This window comes from Orcinus orca, chromosome 6 (assembly GCF_937001465.1).
Source record: "Orcinus orca chromosome 6, mOrcOrc1.1, whole genome shotgun sequence".
NCBI lineage: Eukaryota > Metazoa > Chordata > Mammalia > Artiodactyla > Delphinidae > Orcinus > Orcinus orca.
This window is the reverse complement of record NC_064564.1, coordinates 3,861,884-3,876,441: the sequence shown is the minus strand read 5'-3', so window position 1 is coordinate 3,876,441 and position 14,558 is coordinate 3,861,884.

The following is a 14,558-nucleotide window of genomic DNA, read 5'->3' as shown; positions in this document are numbered from 1 at the left end:
CAGACACCTCCAGCTAGTCTCTCATTGGTTCTCCCTATTCCTGTTCACATTCTGCAGAAATTGCAAACTGAGCCAAACAGGAGGTTAAAGGCACTGACTCTCCAAGTCGGGAGAGTGTTAGTAAAGCATCTGGAATGTTGCACCCGAGTACCAGGGGACGAAAACTGAGACATATTTGAACACGTCTCCCGATCACACGGCTGATCATACTCTGGGTTCCACATGCATGTTTTAGGTGAAGGAAGAATCCCTTAAACCTGGAGAGTTGAGACCCGTGGAATGGGTACCATGCAATATGACTTCAAAGGGTCTTCATTTGCTCACCGAACCTCTCCAATCCTATCACTGCTGCGTTTATGCCCCTGTACACACGCTTGATTCTCTTTCGGAGATATAGCAATCCATAGGTTTTAAGATACTTACTAGTCAGGTACATTCTTAGGCGTTTAATATGGGGTGTTGAGTCCATTTCGTTGAGCAAGGAGTAGCTCTTGTCTATTCCATATTTGGCTTAAGGAACTTTATCTGTGCTCATTTCAATCTCTGGTTTTATACAGCACCCCAACTCACCTTTCCCCTTAAGCAAGCATAAGTTTGTTTTCTACATTTGAGAACCTGTTCTGATTTGTAATCCAGTTCCTGTGTAGCCAAGTTTACATTCCGTGTATTAGTGATATCTTTTGATGTTTCTTTTTCTGTGTGACTTATTTCAGTTAGAATCATCATACCTGAATCCACTCATTATGCTGCTATGGGCCTGATGACATAGATTTCATTGCTGAGTGATATTGCATTGTACGTAAGTACCACAACTTCTTTATCCATTTTTCACTTTCTGCGATATTGAACTTGTACCGTAAACGAGGTTCTTGTAAACACAGCCGTCCCAAACTTTGGGGTGGCTGTGTCTTTTTTATTTTAATTTCCTTTAGCTATAGGACCATAAGTGGAAGTGCCCTAGGCTCTGTTGCTCTGTTTTTTAGATGTTTCAGAAAACACCATACACTTCTCCCGAGTGGCTGTTGGCAATTTACATCCCGCCCATCAGCATAACAAGGCTCCCAGTTCTCCATGGCCTGTTCTGCTTTTGTGGATTTTACACTTTTTTCAGATGGCCCTTTTGACCGGGGGGAAGTGAGACTTCATTGTAGTGCAGATTTCCTTTGCAAGCTTGCTTGGTTGGCCAAAAAGTGCGTATGCGTTTTTTCCTGAATATATTCAGGAAAAAACGCATACACCCTTTTTGGCCAAGTGCATCATTGTGGACGTTCTGCCTCTTTTCCTATGCTTTCAGTGCAATTCCAGTCTACCTCCTGAAATCGGTTGCCTGCAATTCTGCCCCGCTTTCAAGTCCTCTTGGCAGCCTTACTTCAGTATATTTTTGGACGATAGCTGTCATTTATAACTCTGCAGGTTTGTGAATTACAGTGCCCCTGAGCTCCTTTCTTCAACTCACTTTCTTGTGAGCTGGCCGCAACACCGCAGGATTGCTACAGGCCCTAATCTGGTTCCGGCACGGCACACTGAGCCTTTGGTTAATTCCACTTCCTGGTGGGAAATGAGAGTTAAATTTGCCCGTCCAGTCACCTCCAGCTAGTCTCTCATTGGTTCTCCCTATTCCTGTTCATCTTCCGCAGAAATTGCAAACTGGGCCAAACAGGAGGTTAAAGGCACTGACTCTCCAAGTCGGGAGAGTGTTAGTAAAGCGTCTGGAATGTTGCACCCGAGTACCAGGTGTCGAAAATTGAGACATATTTGAACATGTCTCCCGATCACATGGTTGATCATACTCTGGGTTCCACATGCATGTTTTAGCTGAAGGAAGAATCCCTTAAAGCTGGAGAGTTGAGACCCGTGGAATGAGTACCATGCAATATGACTTCAAAGGGTCTTCATTTGTTCACTGAACCTCTCCAATCCTATCACTGCTGCGTTTATGTCCCTGTACACACGCTTGATTCTCTTTCGGATACATAGCAATCCATAGGTTTTAAGATACTTACTAGTCAGGTACATTCTTAGGCGTTTAATATGGGGTGTTGAGTCCATTTCGTTTTGCAAGGAGTAGCTCTTGTCTATTCCATATTTGGCTTAAGGAACTTTATCTGTGCTCATTTCAATCTCTGGTTTTATGCAGCACCCCAACTCACCTTTCCCCTTAAGCAAGCTTGTTGGTTTTCTGAATTTGAGACCCTGTATTGTTTTGTAATCCAGTTCCTGTGTAGCCAAGTTTACATTCCGTATATTAGTGATATCTTATGATGTTTCTTTTTCTGTGTGACTTATTTCAGTTAGAATCATCATACCTGAATCCACTCATTATGCTGCTACGGGCCTGTTGACATAGATTTCATTGCTGAGTGATATTGCATTGTACGTAAGTACCCCAATTTCTTTATCCATTTTTCACTTTCTGCGATATTGAACTTGTACTGTAAATGAGGTTCTTGTAAACAGAGCTGTCCCAAACTTTGGCCTGGCTGTGTCTTTTTGATTTTAATTTCCCTAAGCTATAGGACCATAAGTGGAAGTGCCCTAGGCTCTGTTTCTCTGTTTTTTAGATGTTTCAGGAAACACCATACACTTCTCCCGAGTGGCTGTTGGCAATTTACATCCCGCCCATCAGCATAACAAGGCTCCCAGTTCTCCATGGCCTGTCCTGCCTTTCTGGATTTTACACTTTTTTCAGATGGCCCTTTTGACCGGGGGGAAGTGAGACTTCATTGTAGTGCAGATTTCCTTTGCAAGCTTGCTTGGTTGGCCAAAAAGGGCGTATGCGTTTTTTCCTGAATATATTCAGGAAAAAACGCATATGCCCTTTTTGGCCAAGTGCATCATTGTGGACGTTCTGCCTCTTTTCCTATGCTTTAAATGCAATTCCAGTCTACCTCCTGAAATCGGTTGCCTGCAATTCTGCCCCGCATTCAAGTCCTCTTGGCAGCCTTACTTCAGTATATTTTTGGACGATAGCTGTCATTTATAACTCTGAAGGTTTGTGAATTACAGTGCCCCTGAGCTCCTTTCTTCAACTCTCTTTCTTGTGAGCTGGCCGCAACACCGCAGGATTGCTTCAGGCCCTAATCTGGTTCCGGCACGGCACGCTGAGCCTTTGGTTAATTCCTCTTCCTGGTGGGAAATGAGAGTTAAATTTGCCCGTCCAGACACCTCCAGCTAGTATCTCATTGGTTCTCCCTATTCCTGTTCATCTTCCGCAGAAATTGCAAACTGAGCCAAACAGGAGGTTAAAGGCACTGACTCTCCAAGTCGGGAGAGTGTTAGTAAAGCATCTGGAATGTTGCACCCGAGTACCAGGGGACGAAAACTGAGACATATTTGAACACGTCTCCCGATCACACGGCTGATCATACTCTGGGTTCCACATGCATGTTTTAGGTGAAGGAAGAATCCCTTAAACCTGGAGAGTTGAGACCCGTGGAATGGGTACCATGCAATATGACTTCAAAGGGTCTTCATTTGCTCACCGAACCTCTCCAATCCTATCACTGCTGCGTTTATGCCCCTGAACACACGCTTGATTCTCTTTCAGAGACATAGCAATCCATAGGTTTTAAGATACTTACTAGTCAGGTACATTCTTAGGCGTTTAATATGGGGTGTGGAGTCCATTTTGTTGAGCAAGGAGTAGCTCTTGTCTATTCCATATTTGGCTTAAGGAACTTTATCTGTGCTCATTTCAATCTCTGGTTTTATGCAGCACCCCAACTCACCTTTCCCCTTAAGCAAGCATAAGTTTGTTTTCTACATTTGAGAACCTGTTCTGTTTTGTAATCCAGTTCCTGTGTAGCCAAGTTTACATTCCGTGTATTAGTGATATCTTATGATGTTTCTATTTCTGTGTGACTTATTTCAGTTAGAATCATCATACCTGAATCCACTCATTATGCTGCTACGGGCCTGTTGACATAGATTTCATTGCTGAGTGATAATGCATTGTACGTAAGTACCCCAATTTCTTTATCCATTTTTCACTTTCTGCGATATTGAACTTGTACTGTAAATGAGGTTCTTGTAAACAGAGCCCTCCCAAACTTTGGGGTGGCTGTGTCTTTTTGATTTTAATTTCCCTAAGCTATAGGACCATAAGTGGAAGTGCCCTAGGCTCTGTTTCTCTGTTTTTTAGATGTTTCAGGAAACACCATACACTTCTCCCGAGTGGCTGTTGGTAATTTACATCCCGCCCATCAGCATAACAAGGCTCCCAGTTCTCCATGGCCTGTCCTGCCTTTCTGGATTTTACACTTTTTTCAGATGGTCCTTTTGACCGGGGGGAAGTGAGACTTCATTGTAGTGCAGATTTCCTTTGCAAGCTTGCTTGGTTGTCCAAAAAGGGCGTATGCGTTTTTTCCTGAATATATTCAGGAAAAAACGCATACGCCCTTTCTGGCCAAGTGCATCATTGTGGACGTTCTGCCTCTTTTCCTATGCTTTAAATGCAATTCCAGTCTACCTCCTGAAATCGGTTGCCTGCAATTCTGCCCCGCATTCAAGTCCTCTTGGCAGCCTTACTTCAGTATATTTTTGGACGATAGCTGTCATTTATAACTCTGAAGGTTTGTGAATTACAGTGCCCCTGAGCTCCTTTCTTCAACTCTCTTTCTTGTGAGCTGCCTGCAACACCGCAGGGTTGCTTCAGGCCCTAATCTGGTTCCGGCACGGCACGCTGAGCCTTTGGTTAATTCCTCTTCCTGGTGGGAAATGAGAGTTAAATTTGCCCGTCCAGACACCTCCAGCTAGTCTCTCATTGGTTCTCCCTATTCCTGTTCATCTTCCGCAGAAATTGCAAACTGGGCCAAACAGGAAGTTAAAGGCACTGACTCTCCAAGTCGGGAGAGTGTTAGTAGAGTATCTGGAATGTTGCACCCGAGTACCAGGGGACGAAAACTGAGACATATTTGAACACGTCTCCCGATCACACGGTTGATCATACTCTGGGTTCCACATGCATGTTTTAGGTGAAGGAAGAATCCCTTAAACCTGGAGAGTTGAGACCCGTGGAATGGGTACCATGCAATATGATTTCAAAGGGTCTTCATTTGCTCACCGAACCTCTCCAATCCTATCACTGCTGCGTTTATGCCCCTGTGCACACGCTTGATTCTCTTTCGGAGACATAGCAATCCATAGGTTTTAAGATACTTACTAGTCAGGTACATTCTTAGGCGTTTAATATGGGGTGTTGAGTCCATTTGATTGAGCAAGGAGTAGCTCTTGTCTATTCCATATTTGGCTTAAGGAACTTTATCTGTGCTCATTTCAATCTCTGGTTTTATGCAGCACCCCAACTCACCTTTCCCCATAAGCAAGCAGAAGTTGGTTTTCTACATTTGAGACCCTGTTCTGTTTTGTAATCCAGTTCCTGTGTAGCCAAGTTTACATTCCGTGTATTAGTGATGTCTTATGATATTTCTATTTCTGTGTGACTTATTTCAGTTAGAATCATCATACCTGAATCCACTCATTATGCTGCTACGGGCCTGATGACATAGATTTCATTGCTGAGTGATATTGCATTGTACGTAAGTACCACAACTTCTTTATCCAGTTTTCACTTTCTGCGATATTGAACTTGTACCGTCAACGAGGTTCTTGTAAACAGAGACGTCCCAAACTTTGGGGTGGCTGTGTCTTTTTGATTTTAATTTCCCTAAGCTATAGGACCATAAGTGGAAGTGCCCTAGGCTCTGTTGCTTTGTTTTTAAGATGTTTCAGGAAACACCATACACTTCTCCCGAGTGGCTGTTGGCAATTTACATCCCGCCCATCAGCATAACAAGGCTCCCAGTTCTCCATGGCCTGTCCTGCCTTTCTGGATTTTACACTTTTTTCAGATGGCCCTTTTGACCGGGGGGAAGTGAGACTTCATTGTAGTGCAGATTTCCTTTGCAAGCTTGCTTGGTTGGCCAAAAAGTGCGTATGCGTTTTTTCCTGAATATATTCAGGAAAAAACGCATACGCCCTTTTTGGCCAAGTGCATCATTGTCGACGTTCTGCCTCTTTTCCTATGCTTTCAATGCAATTCCAGTCTACCTCCTGAAATCGGTTGCCTGCAATTCTGCCCCGCATTCAAGTCCTCTTGGCAGCCTTACTTCAGTATATTTTTGGACAATAGCTGTCATTTATAACTCTGCAGGTTTGTGAATTACAGTGCCCCTGAGCTCCTTTCTTCAACTCGCTTTCTTGTGAGCTGGCCGCAACACCGCAAGATTGCTTCAGGCCCTAATCTGGTTCCGGCATGGCACGCTGAGCCTTTGGTTAATTCCTCTTCCTGGTGGGAAATGAGAGTTAAATTTGCCCGTCCAGACACCTCCAGCTAGTATCTCATTGGTTCTCCCTATTCCTGTTCACATTCTGCAGAAATTGCAAACTGAGCCAAACAGGAGGTTAAAGGCACTGACTCTCCAAGTCGGGAGAGTGTTAGTAAAGCATCTGGAATGTTGCACCCGAGTACCAGGGGACAAAAACTGAGACATATTTGAACACGTCTCCCGATCACACGGCTGATCATACTCTGGGTTCCACATGCATGTTTTAGGTGAAGGAAGAATCCCTTAAACGTGGAGAGTTGAGACCCGTGGAATGGGTACCATGCAATATGACTTCAAAGGGTCTTCATTTGCTCACCGAACCTCTCCAATCCTATCACTGCTGCGTTTATGCCCCTGTACACACGCTTGATTCTCTTTCAGAGACATAGCAATCCATAGGTTTTAAGATACTTACTAGTCAGGTACATTCTTAGGCGTTTAATATGGGGTGTTGAGTCCATTTCGTTGAGCAAGGAGTAGCTCTTGTCTATTCCATATTTGGCTTAAGGAACTTTATCTGTGCTCATTTCAATCTCTGGTTTTATGCAGCACCCCAACTCACCTTTCCCCTTAAGCAAGCATAAGTTTGTTTTCTACATTTGAGACCCTGTATTGTTTTGTAATCCAGTTCCTGTGTAGCCAAGTTTGCATTCCGTGTGTTAGTGATATCTTATGATGTTTCTTTTTCTGTGTGACTTATTTCAGTTAGAATCATCATACCTTAATCCACTCATTATGCTGCTATGGGCCTGATGACATAGATTTCATTGCTGAGTGATATTGCATTGTACGTAAGTACCACAACTTCTTTATCCATTTTTCACTTTCTGCGATATTGAACTTGTACCGTAAACGATGTTCTTGTAAACACAGCCGTCCCAAACTTTGGGGTGGCTGTGTCTTTTTTATTTTAATTTCCCTAAGCTATAGGACCATAAGTGGAAGTGCCCTAGGCTCTGTTGCTCTGTTTTTTAGATGTTTCAGAAAACACCATACACTTCTCCCGAGTGGCTGCTGGCAATTTACATCCCGCCCATCAGCATAACAAGGCTCCCAGTTCTCCATGGCCTGTCCTGCTTTTGTGGATTTTACACTTTTTTCAGATGGCCCTTTTGACCGGGGGGAAGTGAGACTTCATTGTAGTGCAGATTTCCTTTGCAAGCTTGCTTGGTTGGCCAAAAAGTGCGTATGCGTTTTTTCCTGAATATATTCAGGAAAAAACGCATACACCCTTTTTGGCCAAGTGCATCATTGTGGACGTTCTGCCTCTTTTCTTATGCTTTCAGTGCAATTCCAGTCTACCTCCTGAAATCGGTTGCCTGCAATTCTGCCCTGCTTTCAAGTCCTCTTGGCAGCCTTACTTCAGTATATTTTTGGACGATAGCTGTCATTTATAACTCTGCAGGTTTGTGAATTACAGTGCCCCTGAGCTCCTTTCTTCAACTCACTTTCTTGTGAGCTGGCCGCAACACCGCAGGATTGCTTCAGGCCCTAATCTGGTTCCGGCACGGCACACTGAGCCTTTGGTTAATTCCACTTCCTGGTGGGAAATGAGAGTTAAATTTGCCCGTCCAGTCACCTCCAGCTAGTCTCTCATTGGTTCTCCCTATTCCTGTTCATCTTCCGCAGAAATTGCAAACTGGGCCAAACAGGAGGTTAAAGGCACTGACTCTCCAAGTCGGGAGAGTGTTAGTAAAGCGTCTGGAATGTTGCACCCGAGTACCAGGTGTCGAAAATTGAGACATATTTGAACATGTCTCCCGATCACATGGTTGATCATACTCTGGGTTCCACATGCATGTTTTAGGTGAAGGAAGAATCCCTTAAAGCTGGAGAGTTGAGACCCGTGGAATGAGTACCATGCAATATGACTTCAAAGGGTCTTCATTTGTTCACTGAACCTCTCCAATCCTATCACTGCTGCGTTTATGTCCCTGTACACACGCTTGATTCTCTTTCGGATACATAGCAATCCATAGGTTTTAAGATAGTTACTAGTCAGGTACATTCTTAGGAGTTTAATATGGGGTGTTGAGTCCATTTCGTTGAGCAAGGAGTAGCTCTTGTCTATTCCATATTTGGCTTAAGGAACTTTATCTGTGCTCATTTCAATCTCTGGTTTTATGCAGAACCCCAACTCACCTTTCCCCTTAAGCAAGCTTGTTGGTTTTCTGAATTTGAGACCCTGTATTGTTTTGTAATCCAGTTCCTGTGTAGCCAAGTTTACATTCCGTGTATTAGTGATATCTTATGATGTTTCTTTTTCTGTGTGACTTATTTCAGTTAGAATCATCATACCTGAAACCACTCATTATGCTGCTATGGGCCTGATGACATAGATTTCATTGCTGAGTGATATTGCATTGTACGTAAGTACCCCAATTTCTTTATCCATTTTTCACTTTCTGTGATATTGAACTTGTACTGTAAATGAGGTTCTTGTAAACAGAGCTATCCCAAACTTTGGCGTGGCTGTGTCTTTTTGATTTTAATTTCCCTAAGCTATAGGACCATAAGTGGAAGTGCCCTAGGCTCTGTTGCTCTGTTTTTTAAATGTTTCAGGAAACACCATACACTTCTCCCGAGTGGCTGTTGGCAATTTACATCCCGCCCATCAGCATAACAAGGCTCCCAGTTCTCCATGGCCTGTCCTGCCTTTCTGGATTTTACACTTTTTTCAGATGGCCCTTTTGACCGGGGGGAAGTGAGACTTCATTGTAGTGCAGATTTCCTTTGCAAGCTTGCTTGGTTGGCCAAAAAGGGCGTATGCGTTTTTTCCTGAATATATTCAGGAAAAAACGCATACGCCCTTTTTGGCCAAGTGCATCATTGTCGACGTTCTGCCTCTTTTCCTCTGCTTTCAATGCAATTCCAGTCTACCTCCTGAAATCGGTTTCCTGCAATTCTGCCCCGTTTCAAGTCCTCTTGGCAGCCTTACTTCTGTATATTTTTGGACGATAGCTGTCATTTATAACTCTGCAGGTTTGTGAATTACAGTGCCCCTGAGCTCCTTTCTTCAACTCTCTTTCTTTTGAACTGGCCGCAACACCGCAGGATTGCTTCAGGCCCTAATCTGGTTCCGGCACGGCACGCTGAGCCTTTGGTTAATTCCTCTTCCTGGTGGGAAATGAGAGTTAAATTTGCCCGTCCAGACACCTCCAGCTAGTCTCTCATTGGTTCTCCCTATTCCTGTTCATCTTCCGCAGAAATTGCAAACTGGGCCAAACAGGAGGTTAAAGGCACTGACTCTCCAAGTCGGGAGAGTGTTAGTAAAGCATCTGGAATGTTGTACCCGAGTACCAGGGGACAAAAACTGAGACATATTTGAACACGTCTCCTGATCACACGGTTGATCATACTCTGGGTTCCACATGCATGTTTTAGGTGAAGGAAGAATCCCTTAAACCTGGAGAGTTGAGACCCGTGGAATGGGTACCATGCAATATGACTTCAAAGGGTCTTCATTTGCTCACCGAACCTCTCCAATCCTATCACTGCTGCGTTTATGCCCCTGAACACACGCTTGATTCTCTTTCAGAGACATAGCAATCCATAGGTTTTAAGATACTTACTAGTCAGGTACATTCTTAGGCGTTAAATATGGGGTGTTGAGTCCATTTCGTTGAGCAAGGAGTAGCTCTTGTCTATTCCATATTTGGCTTAAGGAACTTTATCTGTGCTCATTTCAATCTCTGGTTTTATGCAGAACCCCAACTCACCTTTCCCCTTAAGCAAGCATAAGTTTGTTTTCTGAATTTGAGACACTGTTCTGTTTTGTAATCCAGTTCCTGTGTAGCCAAGTTTACATTCCGTGTATTAGTGATATCTTATGATGTTTCTTTTTCTGTGTGACTTATTTCAGTTAGAATCATCATACCTGAATCCACTCATTATGCTGCTACGGGCCTGTTGACATAGATTTCATTGCTGAGTGATATTGCATTGTACGTAAGTACCCCAATTTCTTTATCCATTTTTCACTTTCTGCGATATTGAACTTGTACTGTAAATGAGGTTCTTGTAAACAGAGCTGTCCCAAACTTTGGCCTGGCTGTGTCTTTTTGATTTTAATTTCCTTAAGCTATAGGACCATAAGTGGAAGTGCCCTAGGCTCTGTTGCTCTGTTTTTAGATGTTTCAGAAAACACCATACACTTCTCCCGAGTGGCTGTTGGCAATTTACATCCCGCCCATCAGCATAACAAGGCTCCCAGTTCTCCATGGCCTGTCCTGCTTTTGTGGATTTTACACTTTTTTCAGATGGCCCTTTTGACCGGGGGGAAGTGAGACTTCATTGTAGTGCAGATTTCCTTTGCAAGCTTGCTTGGTTGGCCAAAAAGTGCGTATGTGTTTTTTCCTGAATATATTCAGGAAAAAACGCATACACCCTTTTTGGCCAAGTGCATCATTGTGGACGTTCTGCCTCTTTTCTTATGCTTTCAGTGCAATTCCAGTCTACCTCCTGAAATCGGTTTCCTGCAATTCTGCCCCGTTTCAAGTCCTCTTGGCAGCCTTACTTCTGTATATTTTTGGACGATAGCTGTCATTTATAACTCTGCAGGTTTGTGAATTACAGTGCCCCTGAGCTCCTTTCTTCAACTCACTTTCTTGTGAGCTGGCCGCAACACCGCAGGATTGCTTCAGGCCCTAATCTGGTTCCGGCACGGCACACTGAGCCTTTGGTTAATTCCACTTCCTGGTGGGAAATGAGAGTTAAATTTGCCCGTCCAGTCACCTCCAGCTAGTCTCTCATTGGTTCTCCCTATTCCTGTTCATCTTCCGCAGAAATTGCAAACTGGGCCAAACAGGAGGTTAAAGGCACTGACTCTCCAAGTCGGGAGAGTGTTAGTAAAGCGTCTGGAATGTTGCACAGGAGCACCAGGTGTCGAAAATTGAGACATATTTGAACATGTCTCCCGATCACATGGTTGATCATACTCTGGGTTCCACATGCATGTTTTAGCTGAAGGAAGAATCCCTTAAAGCTGGAGAGTTGAGACCCGTGGAATGAGTACCATGCAATATGACTTCAAAGGGTCTTCATTTGTTCACTGAACCTCTCCAATCCTATCACTGCTGCGTTTATGTCCCTGTACACACGCTTGATTCTCTTTCGGATACATAGCAATCCATAGGTTTTAAGATAGTTACTAGTCAGGTACATTCTTAGGAGTTTAATATGGGGTGTTGAGTCCATTTCGTTGAGCAAGGAGTAGCTCTTGTCTATTCCATATTTGGCTTAAGGAACTTTATCTGTGCTCATTTCAATCTCTGGTTTTATGCAGCACCCCAACTCACCTTTCCCCTTAAGCAAGCTTGTTGGTTTTCTGAATTTGAGACCCTGTATTGTTTTGTAATCCAGTTCCTGTGTAGCCAAGTTTACATTCCGTGTATTAGTGATATCTTATGATGTTTCTTTTTCTGTGTGACTTATTTCAGTTAGAATCATCATACCTGAAACCACTCATTATGCTGCTATGGGCCTGATGACATAGATTTCATTGCTGAGTGATATTGCATTGTACGTAAGTACCCCAATTTCTTTATCCATTTTTCACTTTCTGTGATATTGAACTTGTACTGTAAATGAGGTTCTTGTAAACAGAGCTATCCCAAACTTTGGCGTGGCTGTGTCTTTTTGATTTTAATTTCCCTAAGCTATAGGACCATAAGTGGAAGTGCCCTAGGCTCTGTTGCTCTGTTTTTTAAATGTTTCAGGAAACACCATACACTTCTCCCGAGTGGCTGTTGGCAATTTACATCCCGCCCATCAGCATAACAAGGCTCACAGTTCTCCATGGCCTGTCCTGCCTTTCTGGATTTTACACTTTTTTCAGATGGCCCTTTTGACCGGGGGGAAGTGAGACTTCATTGTAGTGCAGATTTCCTTTGCAAGCTTGCTTGGTTGGCCAAAAAGGGCGTATGCGTTTTTTCCTGAATATATTCAGGAAAAAACGCATACGCCCTATTTGGCCAAGTGCATCATTGTGGACGTTCTGCCTCTTTTCCTATGCTTTAAATGCAATTCCAGTCTACCTCCTGAAATCGGTTGCCTGCCATTCTGCCCCGCATTCAAGTCCTCTTGGCAGCCTTACTTCAGTATATTTTTGGACGATAGCTGTCATTTATAACTCTGAAGGTTTGTGAATTACAGTGCCCCTGAGCTCCTTTCTTCAACTCTCTTTCTTTTGAGCTGGCCGCAACACCGCAGGATTGCTTCAGGCCCTAATCTGGTTCCGGCACGGCACGCTGAGCCTTTGGTTAATTCCTCTTCCTGGTGGGAAATGAGAGTTAAATTTGCCCGTCCAGACACCTCCAGCTAGTCTCTCATTGCTTCTCCCTATTCCTGTTCATCTTCCGCAGAAATTGCAAACTGGGCCAAACAGGAGGTTAAAGGCACTGACTCTCCAAGTCGGGAGAGTGTTAGTAAAGCATCTGGAATGTTGCACCCGAGTACCAGGGGACAAAAACTGAGACATATTTGAACACGTCTCCTGATCACACGGTTGATCATACTCTGGGTTCCACATGCATGTTTTAGGTGAAGGAAAAATCCCTTAAACCTGGAGAGTTGAGACCCGTGGAATGGGTACCATGCAATATGACTTCAAAGGGTCTTCATTTGCTCACCGAACCTCTCCAATCCTATCACTGCTGCGTTTATGCCCCTGAACACACGCTTGATTCTCTTTCAGAGACATAGCAATCCATAGGTTTTAAGATACTTACTAGTCAGGTACATTCTTAGGCGTTAAATATGGGGTGTTGAGTCCATTTCGTTGAGCAAGGAGTAGCTCTTGTCTATTCCATATTTGGCTTAAGGAACTTTATCTGTGCTCATTTCAATCTCTGGTTTTATGCAGCACCCCAACTCACCTTTCCCCTTCAGCAAGCATAAGTTGGTTTTCTACATTTGAGAACCTGTTCTGTTTTGTAATCCAGTTCCTGTGTAGCCAAGTTTACATTCCGTGTATTAGTGATATCTTATGATGTTTCTATTTCTGTGTGACTTATTTCAGTTAGAATCATCATACCTGAATCCACTCATTATGCTGCTACGGGCCTGTTGACATAGATTTCATTGCTGAGTGATAATGCATTGTACGTAAGTACCTCAATTTCTTTATCCATTTTTCACTTTCTGCGATATTGAACTTGTACTGTAAATGAGGTTCTTGTAAACAGAGCTGTCCCAAACTTTGGCGTGGCTGTGTCTTTTTGATTTTAATTTCCCTAAGCTATAGGACCATAAGTGGAAGTGCCCTAGGCTCTGTTTCTCTGTTTTTTAGATGTTTCAGGAAACACCATACACTTCTCCCGAGTGGCTGTTGGTAATTTACATCCCGCCCATCAGCATAACAAGGCTCCCAGTTCTCCATGGCCTGTCCTGCCTTTCTGGATTTTACACTTTTTTCAGATGGTCCTTTTGACCAGGGGGAAGTGAGACTTCATTGTAGTGCAGATTTCCTTTGCAAGCTTGCTTGGTTGTCCAAAAAGGGCGTATGCGTTTTTTCCTGAATATATTCAGGAAAAAACGCATACGCCCTTTTTGGCCAAGTGCATCATTGTGGACGTTCTGCCTCTTATCCTATGCTTTAAATGCAATTCCAGTCTACCTCCTGAAATCGGTTGCCTGCAATTCTGCCCCGCATTCAAGTCCTCTTGGCAGCCTTACTTCAGTATATTTTTGGACGATAGCTGTCATTTATAACTCTGAAGGTTTGTGAATTACAGTGTCCCTGAGCTCCTTTCTTCAACTCTCTTTCTTGTGAGCTGGCCGCAACACCGCAGGGTTTCTTCAGGACCTAATCTGGTTCCGGCACGGCACGCTGAGCCTTTGGTTAATTCCTCTTCCTGGTGGGAAATGGGAGTTAAATTTGCCCGTCCAGACACCTCCAGCTAGTCTCTCATTGGTTCTCCCTATTCCTGTTCACATTCTGCAGAAATTGCAAACTGAGCCAAACAGGAGGTTAAAGGCACTGACTCTCCAAGTCGCTAGAGTGTTAGTAAAGCATCTGGAATGTTTCACCCGAGTACCAGGGGACGAAAACTGAGACATATTTGAACACGTCTCCCGATCACACGGCTGATCATACTCTGGGTTCCACATGCATGTTTTAGGTGAAGGAAGAATCCCTTAAACCTGGAGAGTTGAGACCCGTGGAATGGGTACCATGCAATATGACTTCAAAGGGTCTTCATTTGCTCACCGAACCTCTCCAGTCCTATCACT